At 49.2% G+C, this 13863-nt stretch overlaps 1 protein-coding gene across 1 annotated transcript in view; it reads right to left on the reverse strand.

Annotated features, from left to right (window-relative positions):
* Positions 1–11324, reverse strand: part of STK10 (serine/threonine kinase 10) — a 120601-nt gene extending 109277 nt beyond the window's left edge. Inside the window, exon 1 of the mRNA XM_017859284.1 lies at positions 11159–11324. The gene's annotated coding sequence lies outside the window, so the exon portion shown is untranslated. The remainder of the gene's footprint in view (positions 1–11158) is intronic.
* Between the last annotated feature and the right edge of the window lie 2539 nt (positions 11325–13863).

The following is a 13863-nucleotide window of genomic DNA, read 5'->3' on the forward strand; positions in this document are numbered from 1 at the left end:
CCTGATTCACCCTCTGGGCCAAGGAGCTGCCAGCCTCCTCCCCAACTTTTCTCCCTGAGCCTTAGGGCATCCCCTCTGTAAAATGGGCATGTCGATAGAGTAATAATGCACCCACCTCCAGGGCTGCAGAGCCTGTGCACACTTTAAAGTGCTTTACAAAGTACTCCTGTGTGTGTGCGTGTGTGTGTGTGTGCGCGTCCCAACAACCAGGTGCCCCAAAGGCCCAATATAGGCAGAGGGCAGGGGTTGGTGAGTGCCGGGGAGCCCCAGGAGGATCAGGTCCCCACAGCCCATGGAAAGGGTCCTGGCACCCAAAACTGCCAAAAAGGGCTGCCCCGGGCCAGGTGACCACAGATCCAGACTTCAGAACTGCAGGGGATACAAGGGATGGGATAAAATGGGCAGACTCTGTTGAAAGACCTCCTTGGCATCCCCCCTTCCACGCCCTTAGAGCTAGGAATCAGGAAACAGGGCCCAGGAAAGGGACGGTGCTTGTCTGGGGTCACACAGCTAGTTGGTCCCAGGTCCAGGCAGAACCCAGGTCTCCTGGGCTGGGCGCGGTGGCTCACGCCTGTAATCCCAGCACTTTGGGAGGCTGAGGAGGGTGGATCACCTGAGGTCAGGAGTTCAAGAACAGCCTGGCCAATATGGTGAAACCCCATCTACGCTAAAAATACAAAAATTAGCCGGGTGTGGTGGTACAGGCTGTAATCCCAGCTGGTTGGGAGGCTGAGACAGGAGAATCACTTGAACCTGGGAGGCAGAGGTTGCAGTGAGCCGAGATTGCGCCACTGTACTCCAGCCAGGTGACAAGAGCAAAACAACATCTCAAAAAGAAAGAAAGGAAGAAAGAAAGAAGAACTCAAGTCTCCTGACTCCAGCCCTGAATACCTTCTGCCATACTGAGTAACTTTCTAAAACACACAGCACTGTCAGCTACTTCTGGGTGTCACATTCTCTTTACAGTTTTGGCTGTTTTGAGGTCAGATATGCAATCTCTGTTGGTGACCAAGGGCTGGCCTCTGAGCCCAGGACGACAAGCCACAGAAACCCTGGCTAGCAACATGTGGTCATGTGGGGACACATGTGGACAGCAGGCCCATCCCGTCCATGCCCTGCTCTTGATCCTGGTACCAGTACTTCCTCTTTGCAGAATGCTCAGTTTGAGGCAAGAAGTCACACTGAGAAAGGCCCACAGTCACTCCTTCAGGGAGGGTAACCACGGTGCCAGCCAACTTCCTCATTAGGAAGTCTTAGGGAGCGTTCTTGGGCTGGGTCACCCTAAAGGGACTTCGGCTGCTCTCAACAGACCCCTGCCCCACCAAGGGCAGGCACGTCCTGTCTCCTTTCATCTCACCAATGCACATCTAGCATGGACAGATTTCACGCCAGGCCCCATGCCAGGGCAAGGAGAACAGAAAGCAAAGGAGAGGCACGATGAAGGTGACAGCTGATACTTAACAAAGCTTTTCTGTGTGCCCAGCCCTGCTGTAGACCTTTTCTATTTGTAAACAACTATTAGCTCAATTATTCCTACAGGCACTACTATGAAGATCCCCATTTTACAGTTGAGAAAACTGAGACACAAGGACAGAAGGAACTGGCTCTGGTCTCACAGTAAGTGGCAGGCAGGAGAGGGACTGCAAACCTACAGGCTCCAGAGGCTGACCTTTGCGTTTTTCTTTTCTTTTTTTTTTAATTGAGTCAGAGTCTCACTCTGTTACCCAGGCTGGAGTGCAACGGCATGATCTTTGGCTCACTGCAACCTCCGCCTCCCGGGTTCAAGCAATTCTGCCTCAGCCTCCCGAGTAGTTGGGATTACAGGCAGCTGCCACCACACCCGGCTAATTTTTGTATTTTTAGTAGAGACGGGGTTTCACCATATTGGCCAGGCTGGTCTCGAACGCCTGATCTCGTGATCCACCTGCCTCAGCCTCCCAAAGTGCTGGGATTACAGGTGTGAGCCACCACGCCCGGCCTACCTTTGCATTTTTCAAAGCGAAGATCTGGCACCATTTCTGGGCCCCTGCCTCTCACCCCCACAACCATCACCTCCTGAACACACACATACACATCTTGACATACATGTTCAGAAGTTCACAGGCCCCTCGTTAGCCTATTTTTGGACTCCCCAGGCCAGGAGTCCTGGTTAAATGTCCTCCAGGGTAGCTAACTTATAAGTGTACTACAGGCTGCCTATAGGAAAACAAATGTCTTCTAACACACTTTTCCGGAACTCTTCATTACCTACTTTCCTCAGTTTTGATGGAGATATGGGGTGAGAAACATTTCATTTCATTTTAATTTTACAATAAGAAAAATAGCACATGGCACACACCAATGACAAACAGCCCTCAGCCTCAGTATTGGGGCACGTTAGGGAGTGGTGAGGTCTGAGGCTAACTGGAGGGCACATCTGCCTGACAGGCAGTGGCTGTTCAGCCCCAGGCAGCTGCTACCATGCAGAAACATCTCCAGATCGTTCAAGGCAAGTCAGAGGCCAGGATTTTACGTGGAATCTGACAACATGTTAGCAACAAATTTCTAAAAACATCATGCACACTAAACAAAATAGCGGCTGCAGCCCTGATCTGGCTCAGTTGATGACCTTGCTCTAAGGGTTCATACACATAGGTCGGGGGCCATGGCGTGGTAGACATGTTGCCACCCCCAACAGCAAAAGGCTGTGAGTGGCAGGGAGCAGTGCTTCTCAACCAGGGTGACCTTATCCCCCAGGGAACATTCAGCAACATCTGGAGAGACTTTTGATTGTACCAACTACGGTGGAAGATGGTACTGGCACCTAGTAGGTGGAGGCCAGGGATGCTGCACAACCTGCAAAGCACAAGACAGCCCCACCGCTAAGAGTCTTCCCACCCAGAATGTCCACAGTGCCAAGGCTGAGGAACCCCAGGACAGACCAGAGCCCAAAACATCAGGAGCTGCTCTGGGGACCACTGCAAGAGTGCGGGCTGGAGGAGTGGGGGCTGGGAGGAGGCCTGGTACCCCAACTTAGGCAGTAAGGCAGTATCTCTGTGCTGTTTTCTCTGTGGCCCACAAGGACTTCTACATTTATTTCAACAGAAGAGGATTCTGCAGCTGAAAACACTGTGGCCCAGGTATAGACAGTGAAAGTCGAGAAGTAAGCCAGTGGGGGCAAGACCACTGGCCTCAGGATCGGGAGGGGTGGGTCCAAGACCAGACTGTGTCCCCCGCCAACTGATCCTGGATAAGTCACCGTGACCCTCATCACCTCATCCCCAAGAAGACCTTCCCCAAGCAAGCATGACCTCGTGGGGCCTGGCCCAAATGGCCCCATCTTGGGGCATGTCCCCCAGTAGAGGCCCTAAGATCAGGAGGTGAATTTGGGGGCTCCACACGGGACCACGGCCAAAAGTAGTCCTCCTCAGTTTCCTCTTACCCTTCCACATCTAGCTGGCACTGACACACTACAGAGCCCCATCCTGACACTCTCCCAGGAGGGCTGTGCCAAGGCTGAAGGCTTTGGCAGGCAAAAGGATCAGGCTATTACTCAACGGAATCCGTTCATTTTCTTTTATTTCTGTTTATGGCAAGTGAGTCCTAGTTTTCCATTTAGGGAGGAAGATGAAGGTTTCTTTTTAAATAAATATATTCAGTTTCTGAAAAGTGAGTCACCTTAATATATACATAAACTATTAAGGAGGTAGAGAGGAGAATGAATGAGTCTGGAAGACGCAAGCCTATGAAGCTCTATGTTTTTTCTTTTCTTTTCTTTTCTTTTCTTTTCTTTTTTTTTTTGAGACAGAGTCTCACTCTGTCACCCAGCCTGGAGTGCAGTGGTGCAATCTCAGCTCACAGCAAGCTCCGCCTCCCGGGTTCACAGCATTCTCCTGCCTCAGCCTCCTGAGTAGCTGGAGCTACAGGTGCCTGTCACCATGCCCAGCTAATTTTTTTGAATTTTTAGTAGAGACGGGGTTTCACCATGTTAGCCAGGATGGTCTCGATCTCCTGACCTCATGATCCACCTGCCTCAGCCTCCCAAAGTGCTGGGATTACAGGCGTGAGCCACCGTGCCCAGCCTGTTTTTTTTCTAAACAGGATCTTGCTCTGTTGCCCAGGCTGAGTGCAGTGGTGTGATCATGGCTCACTGCAGCCTCCACCTCCCAGGCTCAACCTCTTGAGCAGCTGGGACCACAGGTGCACACCACCACATCCAGATAATTTTTCATTTTTTGTAGAGAGGGGGTATCCCTGTGCTGCCCAGGCTGGTCTCAAACTCCTGGGCTCAAATGATCCTCCTGTCTCAGTCTCCCAAAATGCTGAGATTACAGGCCCACGCCATTATGCCCGGCCCCAAGAGGGTCTCATAGAGCACACTGTTATTGCTGATATTCAGAGGCGAGAACAGCAAGTTTCTATCCACAGGAAACACCCAGGAAGACTCCAAGGCTCCAGGGCCTTCAATGCCAAGCAAAGGACTAGTTGCCTCAGTAGTCAACAGTGAGGCAGATGCCTGGGCAGATAAACCTGCTGAAAAAAGCGTCTGACCAGGGGAAGCCTGGGATACACAGACTTTTGAACGTGACCTGTGCTGGGTCTCCAGGGTGGGTAGGGGCGCTTTCCTCACTCTCAGCTGATGTCCTCACCCACCCTCATCCTGACATCACCTTTCTTATCATTTGGGGGTGACACGATGACAGCAAAGCCTCAGAAAAGTTCACCAGGTCAAAGGCGGAGAAGCCAGAAGAGAAGGGGCTGCAGGAAATGGAGGACTCAGAGGGGGTAGTGAGAATGAGAAGACAGAGCTGGGGGAGAGGGGAGACAGGGACAGTGGCATTTCCCACGCACCCACTCTGCACCAGACACTGCTGCCTGCATCCAACCTGCACTTCCCCCTTAATCCTTCAATGCTACAGGCAGGGTTTTTATCATCATGGTCCCCGTTTCAGAGATAAAGAAACAGACACTCAGAGATGAGCTAAAATCCCAGTTAGTGCCAAGAACCAGGACTGGATCCAGTTCCTCCACCACGTGGCAGGGAAGAGGAGAGCAGAGTCAGAGAATGATCCCATTAATAGCTGCGGGGAGGGCAGGGTACCCGGCTCAACAACCCCAGAGGTTTCCCAACACCTACAGTGAGGCCACAACTCCACCCCTGACCCCGGCTCCTACCGCCCCACCCTGGCCCCCTCAATGTCTCTGAAGGCAGTAGGCATGCTCTGGCCTCTGGGCCTTCACACTGGTAGTTTTCCTGATCTTCCCTCGACCGCTCCCTCTCAAACACCACCTCCTCAGAGGGGCGTCCCCTGGCCCACAACCAAAGTGGCTTGTCTTGTCCCTGGAACACACCTCCCAATTTTGTTTTTGGTTTTTTTGCTTTTTGTTTTTTTGAGACAGAGTCTCACTCTGTTACCCAGGCTGGTGTGCAGTGGTGAGATCTCGGCTTACTGTAACCTCCGCCTCCTGAGTTCAAGCAACTCTCCTGCCTCAGCCTCCCAAGTAGCTGAGACTACAGGCGCCCGCCACCACACCTGGCTAATTTTTGTATTTTTAGTAGAGACGGGGTTTCACCATGTTGGCCAGGCTGGTCTTGAATTCCTGACCTCAGGTGATCCACCCGTCTTGGCCTCCCAAAGTGCTAGGATTACAGGTGTGAGCCACCACGCCCGGCCTACTACCTGATTTTATATCCATCCTGATCACTGCTGGAGTTCTGTGTTCATGAGCTGTTAGCTGTCTCCCGCATGTAGACTGGAGGCTCCATGAGGATGAGGACCATCTCCCCTTGCTCACTGATGAATCCCCAGCCCTACCACGGGGCTCTCCTTTCCACTAGCAGCTTCTCAGCAGGCATGTGCAAGAGACAGCGTCTAGCCTCGGTTCAGGTTATCTCGCCGCTCTCCCTCCACCACGCGCCAGCCACAACACCTTCTGTGGGGTCCTCTGCAGGCTCCTGCCTCAGGGCCTGTGCACTTCCGATTCCCTCTACTTGGCACTTTTCTGCCCCCACACATTTGGAGGTCTGCCTCCACTTGGTCTTTTGGCTCTCAGCTAAAATGTCACCTCATGACAGAGGCTTTCTCTGTCCATCATGTTTACAGCACCTGCTCCTGACCCTACCCAGGAATGCCTACTGCATCTCCCCACTGAGTTTTCTTCCACTCACTTGTCACTTGCCCAAGTTCTCTCATCTACTTCTTCACTGGCTTTCATACCATCTGTTTCTGCCACTAGACTTTGAGCTCTGTGAGGCCAGGGGCCTTCCCAACTCTGTTAGCGACATCGAGTTGGCAGCTTGAAACTGACCATAGTGGAAATATGTACATTCAGAAATGGGCCAAATGCCAGACACCAGAGCTTTTCTTCCCGAAGAACTCACTCTCGCTCCTGTAATACACAGTGGAAAAGAGACCACCGCTCCCCACCTCGCCCTTGAAAGATTTGCCCAGAGGCCAAAATCTGGCTCAGGGCTGGGGGTGGAGGATGGGGGTAGTTATGAGCAGAGGACATTCACGAGGTCAGCCCAGACCTTCTTGCAGTCATTCATTTTGGGCCCTGGCTATCATCTAGAGTTTCACTGTCTATGCCGTCCAATACAGGAGGCACTAACACACGTGCTACTGAGTGTTCGAAATGTGGCGAGGGTAGAGACCTAAATGTATTATTCCATTCTCTTCTAATTCATTTAAATTTGAAAACTGAGACTTGGTTCAGTCACTGGGAAACGTTTAAGAATATTGGAACAATTTGGGTATGTGAATCTACCTTTCTCGACTATAAGACATCTAAAGGCCGGACGCGGTGGCTCAAGCCTGTAATCCCAGCACTTTGGGAGGCCAAGACGGGCGGATCACGAGGTCAGGAGATCGAGACCATCCTGGCTAACATGGTGAAACCCCGTCTCTACTAAAAAATACAAAAAACTAGCCGGGCAAGGTGGCAGGCGCCTGTAGTCCCAGCTTACTCGGGAGGCTGAGGCAGGAGAATGGCGTAAACCCGGGAGGTGGAGCTTGCAGTGAGCTGAGATCTGGCCACTACACTCCAGCCTGGGCGACAGAGTGAGACTCCGTCTCAAAAAAAAAAAAAGACATCTAAATACAGATCAAGGATTTCTGATGAAAATTTAGCTACGGAGTTGAGATGTGCTAAAAGTGTAAAATACACACTGGATTTGAAGACTTAGAATGAAAAAAGTAAAACAGCTCAATAACTCTTTATATGGATCACATGTCAAAATGATCATATTTTTATATACTGGGTTAAATAAATTATATTATTGAAATTAATTTCATCTGTTTCCTTTTGCTCTTTTGGATGTAGCTGTTAGAAATATAAAATGATACACATAGGCCGAGCGCAGTGACTCACGCCTGAATCCTAGCACTTTGGGAGGCCAAGGCAGGCAGATCAACTGAAGTCGGGAATTCAAGACCAGCCTGACCAACATGGAGAAACCCTGTCTCTACTAAAAATACAAAATTAGCCAGGCGTGGTGACACACGCCTGTAATCCTAGCTACTCGGGAGGCTGAGACAGGAGAATCACTTGAACACAGGAGGTGGAGGTTGTGGTGAGCCGAGATTGTGCCACTGCACTCCAGCCTGGGCAACAGGAGCAAAACTTCATCACAAAAAAAAAAAAAAAAAGAAAGAAAAGAAATGTAAAATGATGCATGTGGCTCACATTATAGTTCTACTGGTCTAGAGCATTTTGGCTTGTTTTTCTCCAACTTGCACCATTTGATATTCAAAAGCGGAAGTAGTGATAAGGAAGCACAGACGGATTTTGCCATGATTACAAATTCTGAACAAAAATGAGCTAATCTTGTCAAATTGCACATGGGGTGGGGTGGTGAGTGACCTCCACCCCACTCAGGGGAAAGTCTGTCTCAGCCATGGCCACAGAAGGCACCCAAGACACTTGGGGAACAGCCAGTTTCTCATCCCAAAGTCCCTGAGAGCAGACCCCAGGTCCAGATATCAACATGGAAAAGTTGGCTCCTAGAGCCACATAGAAGCCCAGGCCTGTTCACAAGATGGGCCTGAGAACCATCACACAGAAGGAAAATCAAAGGGTTGGTGCATCCTTCAACCTATATTTCTGGACTTCTCCCTTCTACACTTCTGCCCATTTGCTGGTCCCTCTACTTTGACTGCTCTTCCTTCTCTTAGCTCCCCAGAGGACTCCTATGCATCCTGCAAGACCCCATTCAAATGTCCCTTCCTCTGAAGCCTCCCTTGACCAGATGATGTTCCACATCACATCCTTGGGCTCCTGGCCTAGTCTATTCTTACCACTTCTCAAACTGCCTCAAGTTTTTCTCTTGTCCTCAAACCTGACTTCTTTTTATAACACAGAATATGCCTCTCCCCTGCAGAAAAGTACCACTAGGTCTCCATTACCAAAAACAGTAATTCTCAAGCTTAAACGAGCATCAGAGTCACTTCGATTGCTGGGCCCTACCTTAAAACGCCAATTGCTGGGCCTCACCTCAAAGTTACTGACTCAGTGGGCCTCAGGAGGGGTCTGATGACCTGCATGTCTAATCAAGTTCCAGCTGAGGCTGATGTGCTGATCCAAGGGTTGTACTTTGAGAACCACTGCAGTAAAAGATTGAGGGCAAAGTCTTCACCTTGGCATGCAGGGCCTTCTACAACATGACCCCCAATTACTTTACCACCCTCATCTTTCACCACCTGCTGCCCTGGCCCTAGACTAGCCATCTCCCAAACGCGCTGAACCTTTCATGCCTCCACACCGCTGCCCATGCTGTCTCTCCTGTCTGCCGTCCTTTCCCCTCTTTATCTACCCAGCTCCAGGGCCACCTTCTTTGATCTCATCGTGTCTAAATGGCAAATTGGAGGAGGTAGTGTCTTCTACAAAGTAATAAATGCAGGCTGTCAGGGCAGCTACAAAAGAGGAGGGTAAGAGATGGTCTTGGCCACAGCAGTGGGCCTGGAGGAGAAAGCACCAGCCCAAAGTGACAACTTAGGGACAGAAAAGTCTAGTGTATTTATTTAAGTAACAGCATGACAGTCACAATCTACTTACAAACTGTGTTTGGCTCTATCTGGTTTTCCAGCTCTGCCACTTGCTAGCTGTGTGGCCTGGGGAGCAGCTCACATAGCTTTTTGTTTCTCATTTTCTTTTGTAAGATGGGATAAAAAGCAACAACCTCACAGAATGAAGATTAAACCACATAATGCAAGTGAAACTCACAGCAAAAGGCCCAGCACACAGTAAACTCTCAATAAATGCTAGCTATTATCAGTAGTATCTTTGGACCTGGGAAAGTTATGAACCTGGTATCCAGCTACAATCAATAACAGGAATAGAAACATAATAGATATTTTTCTTAATGGGTACAGAGTCAGCAGTCCAACAAATGCCGCATACACAGAGAGGAAGATGAATGGACAGGAAAGTGGGTGGGTGGGTCAATGGGAGATCTCCTTTGGTTAATATCAAAAGTGGCTCTGTGAGGCCAGTTTGGCAACAGACACTTAAGAATCTTAAAATTTCTCGCCAGGCACAGTGCCTCATGCCTGTAATCCCAGCACTTTGGACAGCTGAGGCGGGTGAATCTCCTGAGGTCAGGAGCTCGAGAAGAGCCTGACCAAGATGGTGAAACCCTGTCTCTACTAAAAATATAAAAATCAGCCAGGTGTGGGGGTGGGTACCTGTAGTCCCAGCTGCTCAGGAGGCTGAGGCAGGAGAATTGCTTGAACCTGAGAGGTGGAGGTTGCAGTCAGCTGAGATCACGCCACTGCACTTCCAGCCTGGGCAACAGAGTGAGACTCCATCTCAAAAAAAAAAAAAAATCTCATAAGAAGGCTCTCAGACAAGAACACAAAACAAATCCAAAGGTGTCCATCACAGAGTTGTTTATAACAGCAAAAAATAAAAATAAAAAAAAGAAAAAGAAAGAAAGAAAAAAAAGGGAAATAGCCTAAATGCCCAACAACAGAGAAGGGCACAGTCAGAAGATAGATTTCTTTGGAAGAATAAAAAAAATGAAGAGGGTTGGGCATGGTGGCTCACACCTGCAATCCCAGCACTTTGGGAGGCTGAGGCTGGCAGATCACCTGAGGTCACGAGTTTGAGACCAGCCTGGCCAACATGGCAAAACCCCGTCTCTACTAAAAATACAAAAATTAACTGGGCATGGTGGCGCATGCCTATAATCCCAGCTACTCAGGAAGCTGAGGCAGGAGAATCACTTGAACCCAGGAGGCGGAGCTTGCAGTGAGCCAAGATCACACCACTGCATTCCAGCCTGGGCAACAGAGCGAGACTCCGTCTCAAAAAAAAAAAAAAGTTGAGGGGTGTTGCTGAGTTTGGAAGACAGGGCTTGAAGCTGCATCCACACTGCTCATCAAAGGGTGAGGATGCTGATGGAGAATAGGGGACTGGTAAAGAGCCCCCACTTTTTTTCTTCTTTTTTTTTTTTTGAAACAAGACTCTTGCTCTGTCACCCAGGCTGGAGTGCAGTGGCGCGATCTCGACTCACTGCAACCTCCGCCTCTGGGGTTCAAGCGATTCTCCTGCCTCAGCTTCCCGAATAGCTGGGACTACAGGCACGTGCCACCATGCCCAGCTAATTTTTGTATTTTTAGTAGAGACGGGGTTTCACCATGTTGCCCAGGCTGGTCGAGCCCCCTTCTTTAGTACAGCCATCGAGAAGGATCTCCATGTAGCAGCTGTAGCAGTAGCAGAAGAAGTGCTACTATGACAAATAATAAAACAGCCAACACTTACTGGGCTCTTACATGTGCCCAGCACTCTTCTAAGCACGTATCATAAATTAACTCACTTAATCGCAGTAATCACTCTATGAGCTAGGTACTATTATTAGCCCCACCTTACAGATGGAGAAACTAAGGTATGGAGAGGTTAGGAACTTGGTTAAGATTATTGAGCTCGTAAACAGCAGGGCTGGGATTCGAGACCAGGCAGTAGAGCTTTCTGCTCCAAATCACTGGTGCTACTCCAAAGGGGGAGGCACCACAGGAAGGGGAGAGCAGGTGGCCAGGAGCTCCCTACTTCACCATCTCCTTGCCCTAGCCCTCGCCCTCAAAGCAGATGCTGAGAAAGAGCTGAAGACTTCAGGACCAGGCTAGCTCCAGAGCACCAGGCCATGGGGGCTGAGCCGGGGCAGGTGGGGCGGCAGCCTTACCCACAGCTTCCCGTCGTGATAGTAGGCTCCCAGGAGCTTCACGATGTAGGGGTGGTCACAGGTGGCCAGGATCTCAATCTCCACGATGTAGTCCTCCAGCTCCTCCTCACTCTTGGTTTCAATGACTTTGGCCGCAGCCAAAGTACCCGTCTCCTTATTCTTGGCCTGCAAAGAGGCGATACAGGAGGTCAACAAGGCATGCTCGGCAGGAAACTGACCTCTGGACGTGAGCCCGGAGCCCTGCATGAGTGTGAAAACAGAGGCCGGATGTCCAGATGCTGAACATACACTGTTCTTAACAATAGCCAGTGCCACACATCATTTCTGTACTTAATAATAAGTACAATACACCCCACAACACTATGGAATAAACAAAAATACAAGAATGAGACAGTTCTACAAATACCAACATGGAAAGACTGTTGGTCACTAAAAAACAAACAAAAAAAAACCCCAAGTCATTGAACAATAAAAATGGCATAATACTTTTGCATAAAAAAATGGAAAACTACGCCTTCATACATGCTCACAAGCGTCTGTGAATGCATGGAAAACTCAGGAGAGATACTGCCTGACAGCAAGCTGGGGAGGGGCCAGAAATAGTGAGGCATTCAAAGGGTACTTTCACTCTGTTTAAAATTTAAAATCGAGGCCGGGCATGGAGGCTCACACCTGTAATCCCAGCACTTTGGGAGGCCAAGGCAGGGAGATCACAAGGTCAAGAGTTCGAGACCAGCCTGGCCAACACAGTGAAACCCCATCTCTACCAAAAATACAAAAATTAGCTGGGTGTGGTGACATGCGCCTGTAGTCCCAGCTACTGGGGACGCTGAGGCAGGAGAATCGCTTGAACCTGGGAGGCGGAGGTTGCAGGGAGCAGAGACCACACCACTGCACTCCAGCCTGGATGACAGAGTGAGACTCCATCCCGAAAGAAAAAAAAAATTTTAATCTGTTTTAAAATACGTTTTTCGTTGTTTTTTGAGATGCAGTCTCACTCTGTCGCCCAGGCTGAAGTGCAGTGGCATGATCACTGTTTACTGCAGCCTCTACCTTCCAGGTTCAAGCTAATTCTCCTGCCTCAGCCTTCTGAGAACTGGAACTACAGGTGTGTACCACCACGCCTGGCTAAATTTTGTGTTTTTAGTAGAGACAGGGTTTTAGCATATTGGCTGGGCTGGTCTAGAACTCCTGGCCTCAAGTGATCTGCCCACCTCGGCCTCCCAAAGTGCTGGGATTACAGGTGTGTGTCACTGTGCCTGGCCTAAAATTTGTTTAAATTTTTAATAGGAGCCGGGCGCGGTGGCTCAAGCCTGTAATCCCAGCACTTTGGGAGGCTGAGACGGGCGGATCATGAGGTCAGGAGATCGAGACCATCCTGGCTAACACGGTGAAACCCCGTCTCCACTAAAAACTACAAAAAACTAGCCGGGCGAGGTGGCGGGCGCCTGTAGTCCCAGCTACTCGGGAGGCTGAGGCAGGAGACTGGCATAAACCCAGGAGGCGGAGCTTGCAGTGAGCTGAGATCCGGCCACTGCACTCCAGCCTGGGTGACAGAGCAAGACTCCGTCTCAAAAAAAAAAAAAAAAAAATTTTAATAGGAATGTTTGATGTGTTTATTTGCAACATTTCATATGTATTAACAGTAGAATGAAAAGGCAGTCTGAGGAAGTGCCCACCAGTTACAGTGGAACTGTTTCGTAGATGCACGTCACCTAGACAAAACAAGTCTTCTTTATCTGAGGAGTAAGAGGGTAAGAAAACTCCACACACACTAAGATGGCTATAATTTTAAAACATGGAAAATAACAAGTGCTGGTGAGGACTGGAGAAGTTAGAAGCCTTGTGCATTGTTGGTGGGAAAGTAAAACGGTGCAGCCAGTGTGGAAAACAGTTTGCCGGTTTCTCAAAAGGTTAAACATAGACATACCCTAGGACCTAGCAATTCTGCTCATAGGTATACACCCCAAAAAAGCTCAAAGCAGGGACTCAGGGAGCTATTTATATACTCATAGTAGCCAAAGTGTGGAAACAACCCAAGTGTTCATCAATAGATGGAAGAATATTTGGGAGGCCGAGGCAGGCAGATCACTTGAGGTCAGTTAGGAGTTCAAGACCAGCCTGGCCAACATGGTGAAACCTCATCTCACTAAAAACACAAAAATTAGCCGGGTTTGGTGGTGTGCGCCTGTAATGCCAGCTACTCAGGAGGCTGAGGCAGTAGAATCACTTGAACCCAGGAGGCAGGGGATGCAGTGAGCCGATATCACGCCACTGCACTCCAGCCTGGATAACAGTGAGACTCTACCTCAAAAAAAAAAAAAAAAAAGAAATGAATGCATAAACAAAATGTGGTATAGCCACACACTAAAATATTCCACCAGAAAAAGGAATCAAAAGGAAGGCAATTCTGACACAAGCTACACGGATGAATCCTGAAAACATTACGTAAAGTGAAATAAGCCAGACACAAAAGGATACATATTGTATAATTCCACTTATAGTAGAAGTGGAATTATAGTAGAAGTAGCCAGAGTAGCTGAAATCATAGAAGTGCAAAGTAGAATAGAGGTTTCCAGGGGTTAGAAAGGGGAAACGGGGAGTTATTGTTTAGTGGGTACAGAGTTTTTGTAGAGGATGAAAACTGTGAGGTGTAGACAGTGGTGATGGCTACACACTTGTGAATGATTTAATGCCATTAAATT

Source organism: Rhinopithecus bieti, unplaced genomic scaffold (genome assembly GCF_001698545.2).
Source record: "Rhinopithecus bieti isolate Rb0 unplaced genomic scaffold, ASM169854v2 scaffold_49762, whole genome shotgun sequence".
NCBI lineage: Eukaryota > Metazoa > Chordata > Mammalia > Primates > Cercopithecidae > Rhinopithecus > Rhinopithecus bieti.